Here is a 23663-nt window from a genome sequence, read left to right as displayed (position 1 = left end):
TCCAGTTCAAATCCCTTTTCCCCCCTCACATGGAGGTGGGACATGAAGCAGGGGTCACTCACATGCTAGGTGAGTGATCTAGCCACTGGGCTAAAAGTTTTAAGGTGGGCTATCTTGTGTAAACTCATCTGTAGCGGCCCGATATCTGAGCATGTTTACTGGATCAGGCCCTGCAGGTGATTTAGGAGGATAACTACCTGTCTTCCCCTGGTTTGTGCATCATTCTGGGGCTAAAGTGTTCGAATGCCTGGCATGGGGCTGCAGTGTGCATGCTCAGAGACAGAAACATAGGTGCTTAGGCAACTATACAGCAAAAATATAGGCATCTGCAAGGGTTTAGCAGGTGAGGGGCGGGTTGTGAATCCCAGTGTGGCCTGATTCTGGGATTTAGTCACCTAAAGAGACCATTAGGCACCTAAGTTCTTTGACAGATCTAGCCCTTAGTCTTCAAATACAAGTAGTAAAAGCCTATGCTTTGGAGGCAGAAGTCCCCAGGTTTAATCCCTGCTGATGACTGAGTCATATTACTGTAGTACCCGGGGCCCCAATCAGAATCTGCATTCTTACAAATATACAGTAAGAGACAGTCCCAGTTTCAAGGAGTTAAATATATATTTTGGTCATTAAACTTTAAATTTTTAAATTTAAAAATGAGAACAAAATGAAACATCATCACAGAGAAAAATAGAGGGACCAGTTCTGGGCTGTGCTCCAGCTACTTTGTATGGCTGCTGGTGCAAACCAAACTTAAGCCTGGTGAAGCCAACCTCCAAAGTGTTTCTCCTGCATAGACTGTTCCTTGTGTATATTCCTTCACCCCACCCCCAGCTCCTGTCATAAGGGGCATGACCAGTCGAAAGAAGCCCTGGCCAAAGCTCATCTGAGATCCTGGCTGCTAAAGCAGCTTATTTAAATCTGAAAGTCTAAACAATTTAATACTGAGAGAGTTTATGCCAGAAAAGCCTGTCACGTAATGTCTCATGGCAGACTGCACTCTCAAATCTTCCTTTATAAAATACTGCAATATTGTCTCACCTTTGTTCAAGTCTTTGGAAGAGAAAGATCCTGTAGGAAAGTCTGACCTTGTTCAAAATATGGTTGTCATGCAAAGTCCAGGACGGTGATATTGTGAAGGAGCAAAGGGAGCAACATTCTCTGATCTATTCCGTCTTTATCTTTGGAAGGTACCTGAATGTCAATTTCCAGCTTAGTATGTATATAATGCTTAGAACTGGAATCTATATGCATTCCCACAATAAAAGGTGACAATCTCCTTTCTGTACAGCCAGAGGGTCACAGTCTTAAGGAACTAGAGTGGAAGAAGAATGCTTCCTCCAAAACCTGAAGGATATAATTTGTCAGTAAAACTATTAAGAAAATGAGTCTCTTCTGCCCTTTTGTTTGCCCACCCTAATTTTCAAAAGCAGGGCTCTTCTTGTAAGAATAAATTCCATGGATAGCAATACCACTTATCTGCTGGAGTCTCAGACTCTGAAAAGCAGAAAGGTTGCATAAACAATAGAACTATATGATCCGTAATGTGCTCAGTGGATCATCTAATCCAATTTCTCTGTTTCCCATATTTTTAGATTTATAGATGTTTCTTAGGAACCTTCAAAAGCAATGCTCCTATGTTAATACATAATTTACAGACAGTAACTCATAGGCTGCTTACTGCAGATCCTGTAGGGCAAATTCTGCTCTTATTTATATCAATATAAAATCACAGTAATTCCCATTGACTTCAGTACTTCAATTGTTTTCAGTTGTGCCGATGTGAAATTTGAGGAATTTCAGTGATTGCAATGGAGTTAGTCCAGTGTAACTGAGAGCAATGGAAATCACTCAGATCACAGGAGTTACTTCAGTTACATAACAGAGCCACCAGGATATACACCAGCTGAGGATCTGGCCCTATGTGCTTTGATGATGTCTGGTAACACCTCTATTGAGGTCACTTAGATTTTTGCCTGAATAGTGCCCTATGTAAGTAAGGTGTTAACCTGTAATAATTTAATTCTCTGTGTGCTTTTGTCACTGACACACAGACAGACACACTCTGATTATTGCTTGTAAGAACTTCACTTTCAGAACTGGATCATTCCCACTTTTCCCCATGGAGATTTGAAAATACAAAAATACAAAATGTATTGTACCATTCTGATAAGCTCCAAGGAACCGTCCAGTTTGCATAGTACATAGCAACAAGTGACCTGTTAAATGATGACAAATCCTTTAGCTTCTGGCTTTAGACCTTTGACCTCTTGACATTAGGCTGTATCCAGGGAGCAGTCTTGAGAGAAGAATGCAATAAACTGCTTGTAATCTAGTGGTCTCAAAAGAAATTACATCAAAACCAGCTGCTACACCTCTAGTCATTAAAGACTGACAACTTGTTAACTAAAATAGGGCCATTATATTGTGAATGGCTTGTTTTTGCAGTAGCTAAAGACCCATCTCTTTCCCCCTTTCAGAAACCCCAGAAAATGCCATTGCAAGTAAACATGTCCATTCACCATTTAAAGGTATGTAAGTGAACTGTGGTTGACTGCAGCATCACCTTTTGATTTTTGATATGTTGAGTTGTGCTAATTAATCTGCTAAGAATTTTGTGATCTCTACAGAAATACTGTGATTTCTCATACTGTGTGATTCCGCATTTCCAGTTGCATCTGAATTGATATCTAGTATTATTTGCTTTGATTTTGAAGCAATGCAGGATTGCAAGATTTCAATTGTTTTTTTCTTCTTTTAAAATCAGTAGAAGTAGATGTGAGGGTTTTATCATGACTTAGAATCTACATTTGCTATTTGGATGCTTCTTTGTGCTACAGCTTGCTAAAGATTTGAACCAGAAGCTGCAGCAGACTGTGCCTGACAATGGATATGCCAAAGCTATGCTATGGGACACTTAAAATATAACATACATCTTTCTAGGGAGTCCATCCATCCAAACAAGCATTTGAAATACAGCAAACATCACTACTAGGTTTAAGGGAGGACACTGAAAGTAGGTGCATGGAGAGCACATCAAAGGTTGAAAAACATGTGATGAATACATTCTGCTAAGTGCCTCTTAGGAACACAGCCAGTACAAAGGCAACAGTGCTTAAAGCATCCACAGAAACAACTGGAATTGCCACCACCTGGGAAATATATCACTTGAGAAAGGAGAGGAAAAGAGCAATGACAACAGCCATAATGTTGCACCAAATTGGGAGTCAATGATATCAGAACTAATTATCTACAGCCCGGCTCACCAATGGCATAGGTAAAAAGGAGGAAAGCTGAGGAAAGGCAAGTAGGTTAAGCCTTCATGGTAGGCAATAACAGTTGGCTGGAGGGACCCTTCTATACTCTACTCTTATTGTTAAGGTGCCCCTGAATATGACCACTATCTATATTTTGGTTCCCAGCTATATACCACAGGTAAAATCCTGGCCCCATTGAAGTTGATGGGAGTTTTGCCATTGACTTTAAGGGGGCTGGGATTTCACCTCAAGTCCTATTAAGATGTAACAATAATAATAATGATTAATATCTCTTTAGTTCATGCAGATGTTCAGCTTCCAAATGGATGTTGTGAAAAGGGAAAATATATGTTTCCTGGTGATGCAGGTAAGAAATGTATAAAAACTGAAGGTACCTAAGGAGATGAGGCAAAAATATTGAGCTACTATGAAGTCCAATATTATTCCTGAAAAGCAGGTGATGTTTTCTGGAAGTCTGTTTGCGCATGCGTATTAAGGAAAATTGGCCTCATGGAAAATGCTTGCAGAGATTGAGTGTGAAAGTCACTAAGCATGTGTGTAGGTGGAAGACATGCAAGACAGGGAAGGTGGCAAAACAGCAGAGAAAATTATCAGCTGTTAAATTGGAGTCCCAGCTGCAAAACACCCAACCACTGGCTGTCAAAAAATAAGGTAGTGTTATTATGCAAGTTAATACTTTAATATTGCACTAGCTCAAAGTGGAGGGAACTTTACATTGACTGTACATAGGAGTAAGAGTTTTTTCAGAGAAGCATTTTTCTGTTGCAGATTTGTTCAGCATTTGTCTTAGGAACTGCTCATGCTTATGTTCATATGCGGCCACTTGAGATCTATTTTACCCCCATGCTACTCTCAAAATTTCCTATGGACCAGTGACTTGATGAGCAGTTCAGACCTTATAATAACCTTATGAGTCCCTACTCCAGAGGGGATGGAACAGAACAGACAAATAGCCATTGTTTGGTTGTTTAAAGTACCAAGTTGTTTTTCTCAATATTTTCCCATGTTACTTAGCAAAAGAAAATAAGATAATATGTTTAACTATTGTATAAAAAAAACCTTACTTTCTGAAAAGCCCCGTAACGATTCATTTGGATGAGTGTTCATCTGCCAAATAGACTTTTATTTGGGATACTGCAGAATACTATTTTGTCACACACCCTGTTCAATATGTATGTGAGAAGGATAGAGAGGTGGTCTGGTTGTTCATGTCCCTACATGTGAGATTCTGTTTCATTGCACTTATTTGATCAACTTAGCCAATGACTTGGGTAAGGCTGAAGTAGCTAAGACTTAAGGCTTGGCTACCTGGGAAAACTATTGCAAAATAATCAGGGGGTATGAATTTAACAATAGCTATTCTACATTAATTCCCTGTGTGGACACTCTTATCTCTCACTGAATGCCTTTTTGCAGTTTAGCTAAATCCACTTCCTATAGCAATAGCTATTTCCCTGTGAAGGCAGGCCCTTAATCACATGAGAGGGCTGGTAGATAGGGGCAAACAATTGAAGAAATGGCACAGGTTGTTTCAATTGAGGGAGCTTGCTCCTTTTAACCTACAGAGATCTAGTACTTATGGTTCTTATTTATATCTTGGGAATTGTATTCAGATGGCCAGGAAGTTACAATGGCAAAGTGCTTCCTGGCCAGAAAAATGCTTCACAGAAAGTTGCAACTATTCCTTATGCTGCAGTCCTCGCCACAGCAATCCACATCTCTGTCACCTCACAAATGGATTGCTATAATGTGCACTATGTGGGACTTCACATTAAAAACACTTGGAACTTTAGTGGGTGTAAAACATGACTGCCCACCTGCTGTGTGATGGTTCTCATAGGGAACCAAGATCTGCACCAGATCATATCCATAAGAAACTGAAGGGGCTGGTTTTAACATACCAAGCCTTAAATGGTTTAAGCCATGGTTATCTGAGACCACTTCATTCCTTGTGTGATATCATGTCAGTTCAGATCAGCTGAAGTGCTCAAGATAATGCACCCTGGTATAGACATAAAGAGGTTGGAGACAGGGCCTTTTCAGGAAGAGGTCCTTGATTTTGAGCTTACTATGCCCAACAAACGGAAAGGAGGAGTCACTATTCTAGTGGAGTAAATCCCTGTGTAGTCAATAAACAAATGATCTGAAAGAAAAGCACTACACTAAGGCTCCCCAGTGTCGAGGAACTGTCATCGCAATCCTTCGGCCACTTTGTATGGGGACACACTTCTGTAACCATTTATAAAAAAAACACACTGGCACAGTTATCTAATCTAGCTATACACAATCACGAACACATATTCACAAGAACACTTTTCTTAAAATCCTTTTTTGTGTTGAGGGAGAGAGAAATAAGAGGAAACAGACAGACACAAAGTAGAAGGATAGAGGTTATCAGAGAATCTTCTCTTTGTTTGCAGCGTTGCTCCTAGCAGAGAAATATGCTATCATTTCTTGCCTTTGCTCCCTAACATTATAACCCATATATGTTATGCCAACCTTCCTTCCCAATTACTCCTAAGCTGCCACTCTCCAAACCATAAAGACACACATGCTCCTTTGGTTTGCATGGGCTATTCTTTTTACTTTTTTCTTAAAGAGGATAAAAATATTAAGTCACCTCCTCTGACAATGTAAATTCACTCTAGACTGAGGTGAATGTGACCCTAAAATTCCTTCAAAATAAAAATGATTTTAAATCAGATTACTTCCTGATGGGAATTTTGTAGGATTTTCTGTCTCATCATGGACGGGGTGGATTTTCCTTTCCTTTGTGGAATATTAAAAAGAAAAATAATAAGCAAAGGGTTTTAGTCTCTGGAGCCACATACTGAGGGAGGTACTATCTCCTTAAATGTACAGGAGGCCTGTTGGAAGGAAACTCAGTTGGGACCCAAAACCAAAGCAGCTTGAAGTCAAGTGGAATAGAACTTTAGGTTCGTAAGAGACTTTGTTGGATTGAACTCTTGGGGTTAATCCTTACAATTATTTTAGAAAAAAATTGCTTGTGAAACCCTGTGAACTAAATGATATTCTCACCTCTGACTTTTCTTTTATGTATTAATTTTGTATTTATTAATACTTATGTGCCAGTTTATTTCCTGGAATGAAGGATGCTCTCTAGTTGCCCATGAACATATGTGTATAAAAAAACAGATTTCTGTGGTCTACATGCTATGGACTAATTTTGCACAGTAATGGCAGTAAAGGGAGGTGCATTTCTCATTTTAAAGGAATGGGCGCAAAGACTGGCATTGTTAGATGTCATTACTAAGTGAAATCCTTGTATTTCAGTGTTAGATGTACTTCAGATTAGAGCAGCCTCAGAGATGTCTTAGTTTACACAGCCACTTAAACCAATTTTACCTAACACCCAGCCAGAGAATATGCCTTATGTCAATTTTATACCCCTTTTGGAATTTACACATTGATTCAGAGTCAGCCAGCACAGGTGCAACTGCATCTGTGCAAGAGAAGAATCATTTCAAGAGTACAGAGTGGGTAGCATCCAACTATATACTATATACTAACTGTTTACTATATATTTGATACAACCAGTAGAGAATGGAACCCTCTGTATACGTGAGCAAAGCATGACCTTAATGCTAGCCAATGCTATCAGCGTTTTGATTTCACTAATAAACTCATACTGTATCTAATGCTCATTTACACTAAGGGCCCATTACACCAATGTGACAATGTAAAAGAGCCTTGAAGTGTGTACAAATAAGGCCTAGTGGTGTAAAGGAGTCTTAGTGTAAATGAGAATCAGGCTTTAAAATACAGAATTTGAATGGAGTTTTAAAATGCTTTCCTTGATATTTCTGAAGTGAGTTGTTTTGTTTCAATTTAGATGGCTATCTTTTATTCCTTACGATTTCAGCCGCTCATGAACTCAGACTCTGGGCAGCTTTTTTACTTACCATATTGTATTTTGTGAAACCCTGGCATGGCCCTCTGTTGATCTATGAAGATTTATTTTATAGACTGAAATGTATGTTTTAGGGACCAGTGATGTAGAAACTGACAGCCTTCAGGGTGTAGTCATCTTTGTCTGAGTCACTTGTAAACTGCTGCAACCAAATGACAGTTTACCAGCATGCAAAGCCATTAGAAATGCACAACTGACTGTGAATGTATTGGAACAACATATCTGATCTCATTTGTTGTACATGCTTAAGTTTATCAATCAAAGCCTATAAGCAGGGAACAAAATACGGCTATCTGATTGAAATCAGACTTCAGTCCTCTGTCCAATACAACAAATAATAAAGTGTAGATACTATCTCATATAATCTAGATTATAAAGCCTGCACACCAGCTGTTAAAACCTGAGCACTGCACAGTGGTTAGCAGGCTATCTCTCAAGGCAAACTAAAGAGAAATATAACTGCAGCCTATATATAGAGAGAGAAACATAAATATTATATGTAGATTATATACAGAGGGTCTGACTCTTTTCTCGCTTACATTAGTTTTACACCAGTATAACTTCATTAAAGTCAAAAGATCTACTATGGATTTACAGGACTGTGGAAGAAGAATCAGATCCTGAATCTTCAAACTCTGTACATAATAGGTTTCATTCTTGAGCGAACAGGTTTTGAAAAAGCATGTCTCCTCTGCTCTCCTGTGTCTTTTATTTGAAAGTCCCTCTGGAATATATCCACTCTGAAATATATCCAGTACTCTGGAATATATCCACTAAATAACTTCTGTAACTAAGTAGCTGAGTTCATGAATATCTGAGAACTTCTTAGAAGTCACAGCTGGGTAAAACCTTCGGATTTTTTTGTATTGGTTCAATTAAAATCTTACTGAAGTCAACAGAAAAACTTCCATTGAGTTTAATGGAAGATGAACTTGGTCCTAAGCAGTTTGAGTATTCTTTTAAAAGAAAGCATGGAAACCTATAGGTTTGTAAAGTAGTTTGTGTTTTGTTTATATTCAATATAGCCATGGTTCATATTTGGCATAAACCATTTCACCTATTATACACCCTCTATTCTGGCTCAATGGTGGTGTTAATATTGACTAACACAATAGTTTCCATTTTCTTGCTGCATTTAATCTACTCATCAATTTTCCATTAAATTTTTAATTCTTTTTATAGCTTGCTTCACACAGCCTTTATACATTTTTTCCATACTAAAATAAGCTTGATTTGCTTGCCATAAAAAGTTATCTGCAGTTGTTAAATGATTAGTAGGTGGCATGTTTTGTTGCATTTACTTAAAAATAAAAAAGCAAATTTTTAGAAATGCTTTTGTCAGAAATGTGAACACCACCTCCATAGCTTTCATCTACTGTTTTGACAGCTCACTGAATACTCTTACAACTTTTCCTATATGGTAATATCTCCCTTTAATTAATACCTTTTCTCTGCTCCCAGTTTTGATAGATTTCCAGGAATTATTAACACAACACTCACAATCACAATTGTTTGGATATGTTTTGCCCATGTGTGTAAAGCTCTTGAATAGTAAATGTTGTCTAAAGAGGAAATTAATGTGAACATTAGAAGAGAAATGAATGTTATTAAAGTTTTGTTGTAGAAAGAAACAGTCCTGGTTTACATTTCATTATTATTTCTCCAGCTTTGTAGAAAACTTTGGTGAAACATTTTTTTTCTGTGCATGAATCAGCTAAGAGAGTAGAATTTTCATGCTTGTAGTTTTTTATGAATCCAGAGAAGCAGTTTCAATAGTTCGCTTCTCACACTCTTTTGTTGGGTTGTCTATGGAAGGATCCCACACACACAAATTTCAGGTGTCAGCAGTATTTTTCTAGGAGACAGGTACAATGTGTGTGCTTGCAAGACACTGAAAATAAAGAGTGAGGGTGAAATCCTACCCCTAGTGATGTCAGTGGAAAAACTTCCATTACCTTCAATGGTCAATGGGAGGTGACATGGGTCCTATATGCATTTCTGCTTCCCTACTGCCACCTCTATGATATTCATCTCCAAACAACACATATGTGGGAAGCAGCTACTCATCCATCTTAACGAGGTGTCCAGAACTGAACAAATAATATTTTCAAATGATCAAATTGTAAATGTAAGTAATATGCATGTACTCAAATACAATTGCTAATTTGCATATGAAAATCAGTTAATTTCACACCCAAATGTGTGCTTCTGCAGGCAATTACTGATTGATGCATGTAAATGAGGATTTTGTGCACTACGGGCTTGTCTACACCGGCAATTTACAGTGCTGCAACTTTCTCGCTCAGGGGTGTGAAAAAATACCCCCCTAAGTGCAGAATGTTTCAGTGCTATAAAGCACCAGTGTAGACGATGCACCAGCACTGGTAGCTATGCCCCTCATGGAGGTGGGTTTTTTAGAGTGCTGGGAGAGCTCTCTCCCAGCGCTGTGCTGAGACCACACAAGGCATGTTAAAGCACTTTAGCATTGCCAGTGTAGACTAGCCCTCAGAGGGTGAAGCCCTTAGTTCTGTGGGCACAACTAAGACACACATGAAAATTTTGCCTTAAAATTTTAAGACTGGTCTCTTGCTTCTTCCCAGAATAAACCTGCCCCTTCTGATGTCACCCTATGAGGTATATCCCAATTCCTTGCTCTACCACTGACTTCCTGTGTGACCTTGGGAAAATCACTCAGGCCTTGTCTACACAGGGGAAATTCACAGGCATAGCTATTATCATTATTATTTGGATAATCGTCATGCATACAAACCCAGTCCTGGACCAGGATCATGTGGTGCTAAACTATTCTGGAATAATGTAGTATTACAGAATAATTGCCCAATTTGGACACTCTATTCTGAAACACAAAAGTTATTTTCTACTGATTGCCTGAAGTCTGACTATGTGTCAGTTGGTTGGGGAAAGAGAGAGTAAGAGCTATGTCCTGTGTATACTACACCTAGAAGATAAGCACTCTGGGCCTGATCAAATGTCCACTAACATCAATGGAAAGATTCCTACTGACTTCAATGGGTTCTGGATCAGGTCTGATATGAGGAAACCTAAAAATATAAAATGATGCAAACAGTGTGAACTTGTGATGTATGGAAGAGAGCACCACTATCCTCTAATGAAAAAAAGTAGAAGACATGCTATTAAATTTGACTTCTGGCATTATTATTTTAAGCAACAAAATGTCGTACCAATAGCCCATGTTTCCTGCTGCTCAAACCCAGAGAAGAATGAATCTAGCCAGTAAATATATTACATGCTTACCTAGAAAAAATGAATGGAATGACAAAGAAATAATATGTGCCATAGGGGCATCATGTCAGAGGCACTACCACCAAAAGTAACATTTCTAGGAATGATATCATAGCATCGATGAATACTTTCCTTCTCCCATGGATACTGGATAGTGCTTTCTCCCATTCCATCCCTCATGCTTGGGAGAAGCTCCCCATAAACATCTGCAATCTAACAATGTATCCTCCTTCAAAACCCTCCTTTAAACTCTCCTTTGCCATGATGCCTACAAAAATATTGACAATGGTTAGGCTGTTGGTGTGCTGAAACCACTGCCTCTCCTGCTGACCAATACTGTCTCATTGGGTACATCTACACTGGAATAAAAGACGCACAGCACAGCTATCACCAGGATCAGCTGACTCAAACTCGCGGTGCTCAGGCTGTGAGACTAAATATTGCTGTGTAGACATTCAGGCTCAGACTGGAACCCAGGCTCTGAGATTCTACTCCCTCACAGGGTCCCAGAGCTTGGGTCCAGCCCAAACATCTACATAGCAATTTTACAGCCCTGCAGCCTGAGCCCTGTGAGCCTGAGTCTGCTGACCTGGACCAGCTGTGGGTGTTTAACTGCTGCGTAGATGTACTGTAAGTTTCCTTGCACTCTCCCTTCTGACTGTATTATCCCTCTGTTGTCTCTTGTCTTATACTTACATTGAAACCTCTTTTTGTTCTGTGTTTGTACGGACCTAGCACAAGGGGGTCTTAGGTCATGACTAGAACTCCTAGGCACTATGATAATACACATAATAAATAATAATAAATAATAATACTGGCAGCTATGCCAATGGAGTATTGTCATTCAGAATAATGTACACGATTTTCTACTAACACCAGGAAATAATGCCGAAGTGAATGTCCCAAGCAGTATTTACCCATATTTACCTTGCATTTGTCACTGTTTTTTCAGCAAAAACTAAGTTGTGTGCAAATAATTCAGATTGATTATGTGCTACCACATCAGAAACCTGCCATTCCTGGTGGGAAACTGTAGGTGTTGCTGAAGCTGCATAGTTGGGAAGGAGAAGCAGGTGGCCTAAAGGTCCCTTCAATTTATTGTTTAATATTTTTTAGTCCCGTCTCAGATATCCTCTGTTTTCCTTCTTGGATGATATACTTCAGAATGTATTTGGATTTGACGCATTCCTCAGTTGTTTGGGTTTTTTGAAGTAAATTCCCCAGAAAACCAGCATAAGTGGATTTTAACTTGCTAGTGAAGCATGCTCCAAGACAAACTGTGTAAAGTAGTGAACAGTCTGCGAGAGCTATGGATTATCTTTAAATTGAGAAAAGAAAGATCTGTACAAAGTTTATTGTGTTCCAGGGGACTTGAGAGAAAATGAAAGTGAGTCTCTTTATTGCACTTTAAAGGGAAGTTGGTTAAAGAGACAATACTCTAAAGACAATACTTGAAGTTTAGCCTTCAAGTTCATCAATTTTTTTTCCTACTGACCAATTCTCTGAGCACAATCTGTTTCCAGTCTTTTTGTCATCAGAGTGGAAAGGTCAGCACCCTTTGACATGGCATGAGCCGCTGAGTGAATCAAGGCAAACGACACCACCAGAAACACAGAGAACAGAGCTATGCTTACAACAACTTCAGTATTGCATCAACCTCCAAGCAAAGGAAGTTGTTCAGAGGTCCCAGAGAGTAAGGACATTGTTTAGCCCCTTGATTTCCTTTGAACTATTGGATACCTGCCATCTTTAAAAACTTTGTACTGATATGTCCACACACCCTGTTGAGACATTTCAAGTTAGGATATCACAGTGCCGCTCTCATGAAGCATTGTTAGAACAGTCTAAAAATAGGGGTGTCAACAGTAACCCTAAGAGAATGGAAACATTCCATCAATTTAACACAGGTGAAGAAAGAGACTTACACTTACCACAATGGGAGAAAACATACCATGAAACGTGAAAAAAGTTGGTATTTTCTAGACATACGTAGTGAAAGAATGCCTATAACCTAGCTCCTTTATACTAATATAGCCTTACTCAGGGATTGGCAACCTTTGGCACGCAGCCCGTCAGGGAAATTCGCTGATGGGGCAGGCCGGTTTATTTACCAGCCACATCCACAGGTTTGGCCAATTGCAGCTCCCACTGGCTGCGGTTTGCCCTTCCAGGCCAATAGGGGCTGTGAGAAGTTGCGGCCAACACATCCCTCAGCCTGCACTGCTTCCCACCACAGCTCCCATTGGCCTGGAACGGCGAACCACAGCCAGTGGGAGCTGCAATTGGCCGAACCTGCAGACTCTGCAGGTAAACAAACCATCCTGGCCCGCCAGCGGATTTCCCTGATGGGCTGTATGCCAAAGGTTGCTGATCCCTGGCCTTACTCATCAAAACAGACTAAAAGCATTTCCCTCCAAAGCATGGTTTACTATGATATGACATATTTTAACTTAGGGCAGATATACACTTAAAATGCTGCACCAGCACAGCTACACCACTGTAGCACTAAAGTGAAGATGTTCTTACACCAACAGGAGAGCTTCTCCCATCTCCCACCTCGCTGAGGGGCAGTAGCTATGCCAGCGGGAGAAGCTCTCCTGTCAACACAGCACACAGATTAGGTCAGTATAACAACATCGCTCAGAGATGTGGACTTTTCATACCTCTAAGAAATGTAGTTACACCGATATAGATCTGTACTGTAGACCTGGCCTTAGATAAGAATTATATTAGCAATATGAAGCTAAATTAGATGTATGCTCTTCCCTAATTTTCTCCTTTCTGTATGTGAAGTTGCTTATTATAAAAGCTCAATAAAATAAGAATACGGTGGGCCAAATTTATTCTACTAGTTCACGGGTTATTATAGAGAGGAAGTGCATGGGATGTTAAGCAAGGGACACTAAATATTTCAGCATGTATCTATGATAGAAAAACTTGTTGACAATGACCAGTTTTTCAGCATCAAGGTTCTCCAAGCAGAGTTGTTGTTTTTCCCATTTGATCAATGCAGGGGTGAGTTACTGTGCAGCCTCATCTCTCCCCTCCAAACCTCCTCATCCCACCCCATTCCCAAAGGATGATGAACCCTGTTAAATTCTAGAAATATGGAGACTAATACTGTCCTACCATCGTACCAGGTCTGGTGTGGCATTACAACCACTTGTGGCGTATATTCATGGATGCTGCAGACTCTGTATGCCACCTCCACCTGCATTACTCTCCCAGATTACCGTTATTTACTAATAGGCTGAAACAAATGCAGTGTGAAGGAAGGAGGACCAGATCTTCCCTGTCCTAAGCAAGTTCAACTCTTATTCCAGGAATGCATCTGGCTAATGGACAAGAGCATCGGTGAGAGATGTCCAGTGCTAAAGCCTTTGGATTGCATCATAGACAGTTTGCCAGACCAAGGCCTTATCTGCAGTGAACGCTAAAAGGTCATTATTTTCCTTCACCAAAGTACCTTATCTACAAAGTCATAAGCAGACTATGTCAGGTGGTAGACCATCTGATTAACCCAGAATGATTTCATCACAGTTAAGAAGAGTGGAATGTTTTGTGATACAAGGAGTTGTCAATCAGTTTTGCAAATAAACATTTTGCAAAGGTTTCAGGGTGGTCTCTCTGGTGCTATGTAAGGAGTGTCAATGCAGGAGGAAGAAAATGCACCATTTCCCCAGATTGAGTTTCATTTTTTTACAGAACCAACACTTCAAAATGCCGTAAGAGAGGTCCACTTGACCTTCTGTGAGATGGATCATTGCTTTGGCCTTCATGGGTGATAGAATTCCTAGGCCCTGCACTGATGGGGACCTTAATATCTATGTCGGGGTGCTTGTTGTTATCAATGCCTAAACATGCTGTGCTCCAGCCCTTGATAACAAAAAGTAATTTAACATTAATGATCTCAATAGTTACCTCCCTTTTCCATGGAAGGTCAGTGAAAAGATGGTTCAGCTATAATTCATAGCACAGAAGAATATTACAATTCTATATCTGTAGAGCTTCACTCTGTTTCACCACATGCATCTATGGCTATCTACCTCTGTTGGAGACATTGTGGGACAAAGGCAATTCAGCATTTATTAACTGACACTGTCCAGTGGTTCAAATCCTGACAGAGGTGGTTTGTGATTTATCCACTCTGCCTGTGTCCCAATCACCTTTCAAACCCCCATTTAATTTGCTTTGAGATTGAGATAGATGAGCTTTTCTAGTTTTTACGTGTTTAAGTAATTATTACACTGCTCTCTTTCTCACAGTTAAAAATAAAATACAAAACAAATCTCTCATGATAATGCAGAAGCTGCAGAAACTATGACAATGGGGAGAGACAGATTCACCTAGGCTGGATCAGGGAGTTGTTTATTATATCTGATTGCACCAGCTGACCCTCTTCTTTAGCAGGGAGGAATCACCTGGAAGGACAGAAGGTTTTACTGCCACCTGACTTTCTGTGGGATCCTTCAGGGTGTGGAGAGGGAATCAGTTTAATGCCAACTTGTTGCCTCAAATGTCAAGATTTTTCATGGAGAAAAAAGCTTGTTTCACCTTACTTTTTGTTTGTTACTGAATTTTAGAATAATTTTGATGTCTTTCTTTGGTAGATTACCAATGAAGAACTTCACAGAAGAAATGTAGTGTAAGGAAGAATTTGACTACAAGATGGCTAACAGGATGCAGTAGGAAACTGTTACAAGCAAAAGAGGTAGCATGAAAGAAGCATGAAGAAAAGACTGGAGAGAGGTATATGCAGATAATATTCAACGCCTACAATAAGTCTTGATGACTGTATGTCATATTTTAATATCACTTTTATTATCTCTGATTTATTACAATAAAAAGTGACTTTTTAAATAAATGAAAAATAGGCAAATGAGAATGTGGAGACTTTTCCTATTTTAATGGCACTGTTCCACAATGTCTTGGGTCAGGGGGAGAGTTTCTTGTGAGGAAGTTTTTAATGTAAGAAGAAAGGCTGTGGTGTTGTTGGTTTTCTGATGTAGCCTCCTTGGGGGAGATCTGGCAAGCAGCAAGGATGTTTGTTCTCTGCCTGAATCTTTAACTAGAGTTAATCCTCGAAGCACAGTTGCTCCCTGGGAACTGGGCACTGGTTTGGACTGAGGTCCTAGAAAGAGGAGATTGCCTGCATACTGTTGTGACTACCTGTGTTCTAGGACCGGTGTATCTATGGAAATAAAATAAGTTGAACTAAGAATACACTCAGATTCTATGTCACTGATTTCTCCTTCAAGAGGGAGCTATTCTGCAAGGCTCCAAAATCTGCTACAGCATGGCAGAGGAGTGACACTATCTGTCCATCTAACTACATATAATGTATTTATCACCATGACATTGAAGTGCCTAGCTGAGTTCTAGCAGATTATAATGGTGTTAGCAGATTTTTTTTAAGATAGATCATGTGTGGGGACTGAAATTCTAGAGTCCAGACACTCCTTTTAAGGCTTTCCAAAGTTTTAACTGAAGAGATTTCATATTTATCTTTCTTGCTATTCCTAAGAACATACTCTATGCGCAAATGTCCAAAATTTACAAAGGTTATAATGAGCTGTATGAAATATCTGCTATAACTCAAACAAGTTAACATCAGCAATTAAAAGGATATGTAACTACATGCTGCTGAAAGGCATGACTTAAATCATGACCTTATATCTGATTCACATGTAATATAAATGCTTAACAAGGTCCTAATAGTGCTTAACAAGGTCCTAATACTGAAGGAACAGTTGATATGCAAAGTGGTGTACTGCATTGTCAGTGATTTTGGTATTAAGGATATCATATCAATTTTCTATGTACATATTTTTATGAATAACAGGGCAATTAATAGTTGCTAAGGTTAGTTCTAGGCTCAAAAGTGACAATGTAAAAATGGTGCTTTCTTACTCAACAGATCTGTTTGTATCCGTTGACCGTAATGGCTCACACATTTTTACTCTACTTTTTCTTCCTGTTACCCTGCATAGTCAACACAACTAAGAGTGTGGTGAGCTGAATTATATTCCTTCATAGACATCATCAACAGACTCATCAACTTAAGTCAGATACACCTGTGCACCCCACTACAGACTGAGGTTGCACCAGTGTAACTGAAGACATTAATTTGGCTTGCAAAACTTTTCTTATTGCAGATAATACCTCAAAAGGAAAGAACTCATCTTGACTGTCAGATCTGAGGTGGAATTTGCAAGGCTGGGAGTTAGAAACACAGTGCACATTGAATATAGAAATCATTGACAGATAATACATGTGGAACTCTACAGTGCCATTTTTACTGTTGCTTTTCAGCATAACGCCACACTTTAGTTATCCTATCTTTTATATTACTGTTTATTGTTATGATGAGATCAGAGCATAAAATACACATGACCATACACCTGCAGCATGTCTTCCTCCAAAATGGTATTTTTTGTATAGGGCTTAATCACCCAAACAATGCATTCCTACACCTGTTCTCTCCTCATTTTTCAATGCAGACACTAAAGAATTGATTTCCCTCTCCACTTTCCAACAGATAATGGATGTATCCTGCTCCTGGGTCCCTGACAAACATAAAACAAAATCATTGGGTGAGTGAAACATTAGCCCGAAACAAGACTTCCTTGGAAAAGTCAGATGGAATTTAAGAAGTCTTAAGCAACTAACAGTGTTCTATACAAATTTAACAGAGTTCCTTAGAAATTACCCTAAAACCCTATAGAAGGTAATACAAAATTATAGCTTTTTCTATAGTTTTTTTTTAAATTCTATAGAATTCTATAATAGGTATATAATTATCTAAAAAATTATATAGAAAAATTCAAAATACTTATAAGAAGACTTGCAATTTTCTAATATATTTGGTGGGACATTTCAATAAAGACAATGATTGATTATAAAACTTTAATAATCTCCCCCTTTTAAAAAAGTTTATGAATTAGGTGTCATAGAGAAGGTAGATCACAAATGTCTATTCGCCCTGTCTCATATTACTAGAACAAGAGACTATTAATGAAATTGAATAATTGGCAAATTCAAAGCTGATAAAATACTTATTCACATAAGGCACAGTTAGCCTGTGGAACTCATTGCCACATATACAATTATGGATAAAAGCTACCAGAATTCAAAAAAGTTATTGGAAGTTACATGGATAACAATAATATTCAGTTATAATAGCAAATATTTAAAAAGAAGCATTTTGGGAGGGATAAAAACCCTCATGTGTCCATGCATAAGTCAATCTTTAGCTATATAGTGTTGGGAGGAAACAGTCTTGGGGCATGCTAGTTCAAACCTTTCAAGTGTTTCTTCCTTCTGCCCTCAAAGCAGTTGATACTAGCCACTGACAGATACTGCAGGACATGAACCACTAGTTTGATCAAAAGTCTTCTGGAAACACCAAACACTTCTGTGACTATACCCTGCTCAACAGAGTTGTGTCCCTTTGACCGCTTCATCAAAGTTCCAAGTATTAATAGGAGCTGGTGGCGGTGAGAGTTTGCTGGACTGAGACAAACAGATTGAAGAAAGCGACTTGCTGACACCCACTCAGCCACCAGTGAGTCTTTTGAGGGTAGGTCTACACTTATGGGGGTGTGTACAGTACAGACACTGTATGCCCAGCTAGCACAGGTATAAATAGCAGTGTAGGCAGCGAGACACTACTTAGGTGAAAAAAGTAGAGACAAGCCAGAACCTTAGGGTGTATACCCAAGGAGGTGGCTTGCTACAAACCCAAGCAGAGCCTTCCATGTCCACACTGCTGTTTTTAGCAGTGTAGTGTCCCTAGGGTTGCCAACTTTCTAATTGCACAAAGCTGAATATCATAGCCTCACCCCTGCCCTGAGGCCCCGCCCCTTTCCCCACCCCTCCCTGAGGCCCCCCCATTACATTCCCCCTCCCTCGATGGCTTACTCTCCCCTACCCTCACTCACTTTCAATGGGCTGGGGCAGGGGTTTGGGGTGAGGGAGGAGGGGAAGGCTCTAACTGAGGGTGTGGGCTCCGGGGTGAGGCCAGAAATGAGGGGTTCAGGGTACAGGAGGGGGCTCTGGGATGAGGCAGGAATTTGGAGTGCAGGAGGGGGTGAGGTTCTGGCTGGGGGTGTGGGCTCTGTGGTGGGGCTGGGGATGAGGGGTTTGGGGTGCAGGAGGGAGCTCCAGGCTGAGGGGTGTGGCTGAGGGATTTGGAATATGGGAGGGGGCAGCGAGTTGAGGCAGGGGTTGGGACATGGGAAGGGGTACAGGCTCTGGTCTGGAGGTGAGCAGGGCTGGCACTTCCATTAGGCGACCCTAGGCGGTCGCCTAGGGTGCCAGGATTCGGGGAGGCGGCATTTTGTGCGCTCCCCACGGGGCGCACGGGAGCTTCCGGTTCCACTCCCGTTGCGCCACTGAAGAAGGACCTTCTGCCGATGTGCCGCAGAAAACAGCAGCAGGCAATCGAGCAGCTCAATGACTGCCTCTGTCTCCTGCGGCATTTCAGCGGAAGGTCCTTCTTCGGTGGCGCAATAGGAGTGGAACCAGAAGCTCCCGCGTGCCCCATGGGGAGCGCACAAAATGCTGCCTCCCGAATTCTGCCTAGGGCGCCAGAAACTCTGGCGCCGCTCCTGGGGGTATGGGCTGTGGGGTGGTGCCAGGGATGAAGGGTTTGGGGTGCAAGAGGGGGCTCCAGGTTTGGGGGTCTCAGGGCTGGGGCAGGGGGTTGGGATTCGGGATTAGGGCACAGGTTTGCCTTGGGCGGCTCCTGGTCAGTGGCGCAGCAGGGCTAAGGCAGCCTCCCTGCCTGTCCTGGCATTGCAGTGCACTCCAGAAGTGGCCAACAGGTCCAGCTCCTGGAGGAAAGGGGGGGGCAGAGGCTCCACAAACTGCTCTCACCTGCAGGCACCGCCCCCTCAACTCCCATTGGCCGTGGTGGCCAATGGGAGTGTGGAGCTAGTGCCTTTTCACCCACCTAGGAGCTGGATCTGCTGGCTGTTTCCAGGGTGCAGCATGGTACCAGGAGAGGTAGGGACTAGCCAGGGTCCCTTTTCAACCAGGCATTCCAGTCGAAAACTGGACACCTGGCAACCCTAAGTGTCCCGCTGCCTCCAAACTGCCAAAGCCTTTCCCTGATGCACAGAAAGACTGCCAGAGCCTTTCCCAACTGGCTCCCCGCTACCAGAGTCTTTCACTGCCATATGTAGCTATATACCACAGTCTGGATGCATCCTGCTTTCACTGAGGCATCTAGCTATGTGTGCCCTGAAGGCAGCTGCAGGTGTAGACAAGTCCTAATTGGATTAACAAATGAAGTGTTAGTAGGATGGTGACTGTCCAGTGACTAAGAGCCCTGGGCCTCAGCAAGCCACAGTGTTGTCATGTCTCACAATTTTATCATGCATCTCCTGATATTTGATGTTTTACTTAGAGATCCAGTAGCTGGAAACAAGAGATTACATGAGAACCTCAACTCTGATTCAAAATAAATAAATGTCTAGCCTTCATGGTTTGCAGAGGAAAGCTTAAAAATGTCACCTGAATGCACCCTAAAGGGGCAAAAAACAAAAGGCAAATAAAAAGAACACAAAGTATATATTTTTAAATCTCAAGATTTTTAAATCAATTACATGATTTTGAAGACCTAACTCATGTTTTTTTGAACACTTTAGGTTGGCAGTGCTGAAGCCAGGCATTTAGTAATGGGGACTCTGGGGTTGGCCATACCCCTCATATACTGTTTGGGTTTTCCTAATTTATATAAGTATATATATAAAAATATACTTATATGATTATGGTTTCTCCCAAATTTATGGTTTCATTCTCCTAAGAACTTCTGAGTGCTAGCAAGTTGGGAACAAATGCCTGTGAAACTTGGTTACATTTCTAAAATCTGGAGGTGGATAAGATTTTAGATGGGCACACAAGATAATTATTTAATTTATTTTAAAAGAGGCCCCTAAACATCATTGACTTACTCCTGCTAAAGACACCTGGCAGAAGGGTTACATACTAATATAGAAAATGTCAGTATGGGATATACTTATCTGCACACTTCACTCATAATGCTAGGGACATCGTAACTGCTTGAGACTTTATCTCCTGTGTGTTAGGAATCCCTCCATATTCATCCCTGCACCCAGAAGCAGTTAGAGTGAATATAGCATCACACTGCTTTCCATCCTCCACATTACGTAGACACCCTTAATGTTAAATTAAGTACATAACACATGTTAAACACAAAATAACTCAGAAATTAAATTAACACATTGACATGCAGTAGAAACACAGAGGTAACACACCTTTCAAGTACAGACCTATATTTATATACTCACACATGAGGCAGAATGCCAAAAATCTCCACAATTCACACAGAAAAACATTTTGGAGCAGCACTTATTTATAGTTAAAATTGATGCCACTGAGCGAAGTAACAATGAGTGGCATATCAGGAGAGAGCCCACAATGCACGCGGAGGGTTTCAAAAGAACCTCATGATCCTTAAGCATCAAAAACCAGCAACAAGGATCAAGAAGAATTAAAACTGATGGTGTGACAGAAGTAATCCACCTTGCAGCATAAAGTCATTACACTCACTGCCCCTATTGAAGTCATCTCAGTTCTGAGGCCTGATCTAAAGCTTTACAGCCTGAAAATGCTTTTAATTAGTGAATTAGCCTGAAGACAGAGGTGCAAGTAAGCCAGTACAGTCTGGTACGGCGTACCGGCAAGAGCCAGTATGCCGTGCTGGACCACATCGACTTCCAGAGTGGGAACTGAAAGGGCTCAGGGCTCCTCGCGACTGCGGGCAGCCCAGAGCCCTTTTAATCCCTGCCGAGGCTCTGGCAGCTGGGATTTAAAGGGCTCAGAGCTCCCTGCGCACCCAGAGCCCTTTGAATCTCTGCCACAGCTGGGATTTAAAGGGTTCAGAGCTCCCCGCCACTGCAGGCAGCCTAGAGCCCTTTAAATCCCTGCCATGGCTCTGGCGGCCGGGATTTAAAGGGCTCAGAGCTCCCCGTGGCTGCGGGCAGCCCAGAGCCCTTTGAATCCTAGCCGCATCTGAGATTTAAAGGGCTCAGACCTCCCCACCACTGTGGGCAGCTCAGATCCCTTTGAATCCCCACAGCAGCTGGGATTTAAAGGGCAGCCCAGAGCTTTTTTAATCCCTGCCACGGCTCTGGCGGTCGGGCTGGGGTCAAGATTTAAAGGGCTTCAGGCTTCCCTCAGCGGCAGGAGCTCTGGACCCTTTAAATCCCTGCCCCAACCCTGCAAAGCTTGGGGTTCCCCCTGGTGTCCAGAGCCCCGGGCCCTTTAATTTTCCCTTGAGCCCCAGGGGGCTCCCAGCCACCTCTGCAGCTGGGAGCCCCTGGTTTATTTAAAGGCTTTGGGTCTCCCAGCCACAGCTGGTTCCCCAGGGCCTTTAAATCTTGAGAGGCCACTCCTCTTCCGGTTGAGGCCACACACCCCTCAGGACTCTGGCAGTACCGGTAAGTCCTGTAAGTTACTTTCACCCCTGCCTGAAGATGAATATTTCCAACACACCTTTGAACAACATACTAACCCACATATTCCTTCCTACCAACACTACAAAAAGAAGGATTCTGCGTGGACTCCTCCTGAAGGTCAAAACAACAGACTGGATTTCTACATAGATTGCTTCCATTGATGTGCATGGGCTGAAATTGTGGAAAGCATCACTTGCCCCATAACCTCAGCCGTGCTGAATGCTATGGGTACCCGCGTTGCCCCACAGCGTGCCAACATTTTAATGGCTGACTTAGAACAATGCTTCCTTAGCTCTCATCCCCTAACACCTCTACTCTTCTTGTGCTACATTGATGACATCTTCACCATCTGGACCCATGGAAAAGATACAACCACATTTGCTCTAATCCTTCAGACCAAGACAAACACCTACAAGATCTCTATCAAGCATTCTTAAAACTACAATACCCACCTGCTGAAGTGAAAAAAACAGATTGACAGAGCCAGAAGAGTACCCAGAAGTTCCCTAATACAGGACACCCCCAACAAAGAAAATAACAGAATGCCACTAGCCATCAACTTCAGCCCCCAAATAAAACCTCTCCAGTGCATCATCAAAGATCTACAACCTATCCTGAAAGATGATCCCTCACTCTCACAGATCTTGGGAGACAGACCAGTCCTCGCTTACAGACAGCCCCCCAACCTGAAGCAAATACTGACCAGCAACCACACACCATACAACATAAACACTAACCCAGGAACCTATCCTTGCAACAAAGCCTGATGCCAACTCTGTCCACATATCTATTCAAGTGACACCATCATAGGACCTAATCACATCAGCCATGCCATCAGGGACTCGTTCACTTGCACATCTATTAACGTGATCTATGCCATCATGTGCCAGCAATGCCCTTCTGCCATATACATTGGCCAGAGCAGACAGTCTCTATGCAAAAGAATAAATGGACACAAATCTGACCTCAGGAATAATAACATTAAAAAACCAGCGGGAGAACACTTCAACCTCTCTAACCACTCAGTGACAGACTTGAAGGTGGCAATTTTACAACAAAAAAATTTCAAAAAACAGACTCTAAAGAGAGATTGCTGAACTTGAATTAATATGCAAATTAGATACAATTAACTTAGGTTTGAACAGAGACTGGGAATGGTTGGGCCATTACAGTAATTGAATCCATTTCCCCATGTTAAGTATCCTCACACCTCCTATGGGTCATCTCGATTATCACTTCAAAAGTTTTTTTTTTCTCCTGCTGATGATAGCTCATCTCAGTTGACTGACCTCTTACAGTTGGTATGGCTACTTCCACCTTTTCATGTTCTCTGTATGTATAAATATCTTCTTGCTGTATGTTCCAGTCTATGCATCCAATGAGTGGGCTGTAGCCCATGAAAGCTTATGCTCAAATAAATTTGTTAGTCTCTAAGGTGCCACAAGTACTCCTGTTCTTTTTGTTGAAGATGAATGAGATCTGAATTTACCCTGACATAACTACTGCCAGGACATTTGCAGAGCAGGTTGTGAGTTCAGAAGTTCCTTGTCATTGGTGCTGTGTCTCAGATTTCCAACAACCCTTAAATTAATTCTCACTCAAAAAAACTTGTTTAACTGAGAGCCCTATTCTGGTCTCACACTGTAAGTCAGGTGTAATTTCATTGAATTCAGTGGAATTACATCAGCACGAGGTTAGATTTAGGCCCAGAAT

General features: G+C 41.3%; 1 long non-coding RNA gene across 2 annotated transcripts in view; it reads left to right on the top strand.

The window, feature by feature from the left end:
* Positions 1-17051, top strand: part of LOC115653970 — a 159195-nt gene extending 142144 nt beyond the window's left edge. The window contains exons 2-6 of one of the 2 annotated variants that reach the window (XR_004001054.1): positions 2475-2525; positions 3550-3618; positions 13791-13907; positions 15078-15216; positions 17006-17051. This is a non-coding gene — a long non-coding RNA (uncharacterized LOC115653970). Of the gene's footprint in view, positions 1-2474; positions 2526-3549; positions 3619-13790; positions 13908-15077; positions 15627-17005 lie in introns of those variants that run through there. The other variant, XR_004001053.1, reaches the window with a different exon arrangement.
* The last annotated feature ends 6612 nt before the right edge of the window (positions 17052-23663 follow it).

The sequence above is a fragment of the Gopherus evgoodei genome, chromosome 6, assembly GCF_007399415.2.
Source record: "Gopherus evgoodei ecotype Sinaloan lineage chromosome 6, rGopEvg1_v1.p, whole genome shotgun sequence".
In the NCBI taxonomy this organism is placed as follows: Eukaryota; Metazoa; Chordata; order Testudines; family Testudinidae; genus Gopherus; species Gopherus evgoodei.
The sequence above is the reverse complement of the archived record's forward strand: the minus strand, read 5'-3'. Positions and strand labels throughout refer to the sequence as shown.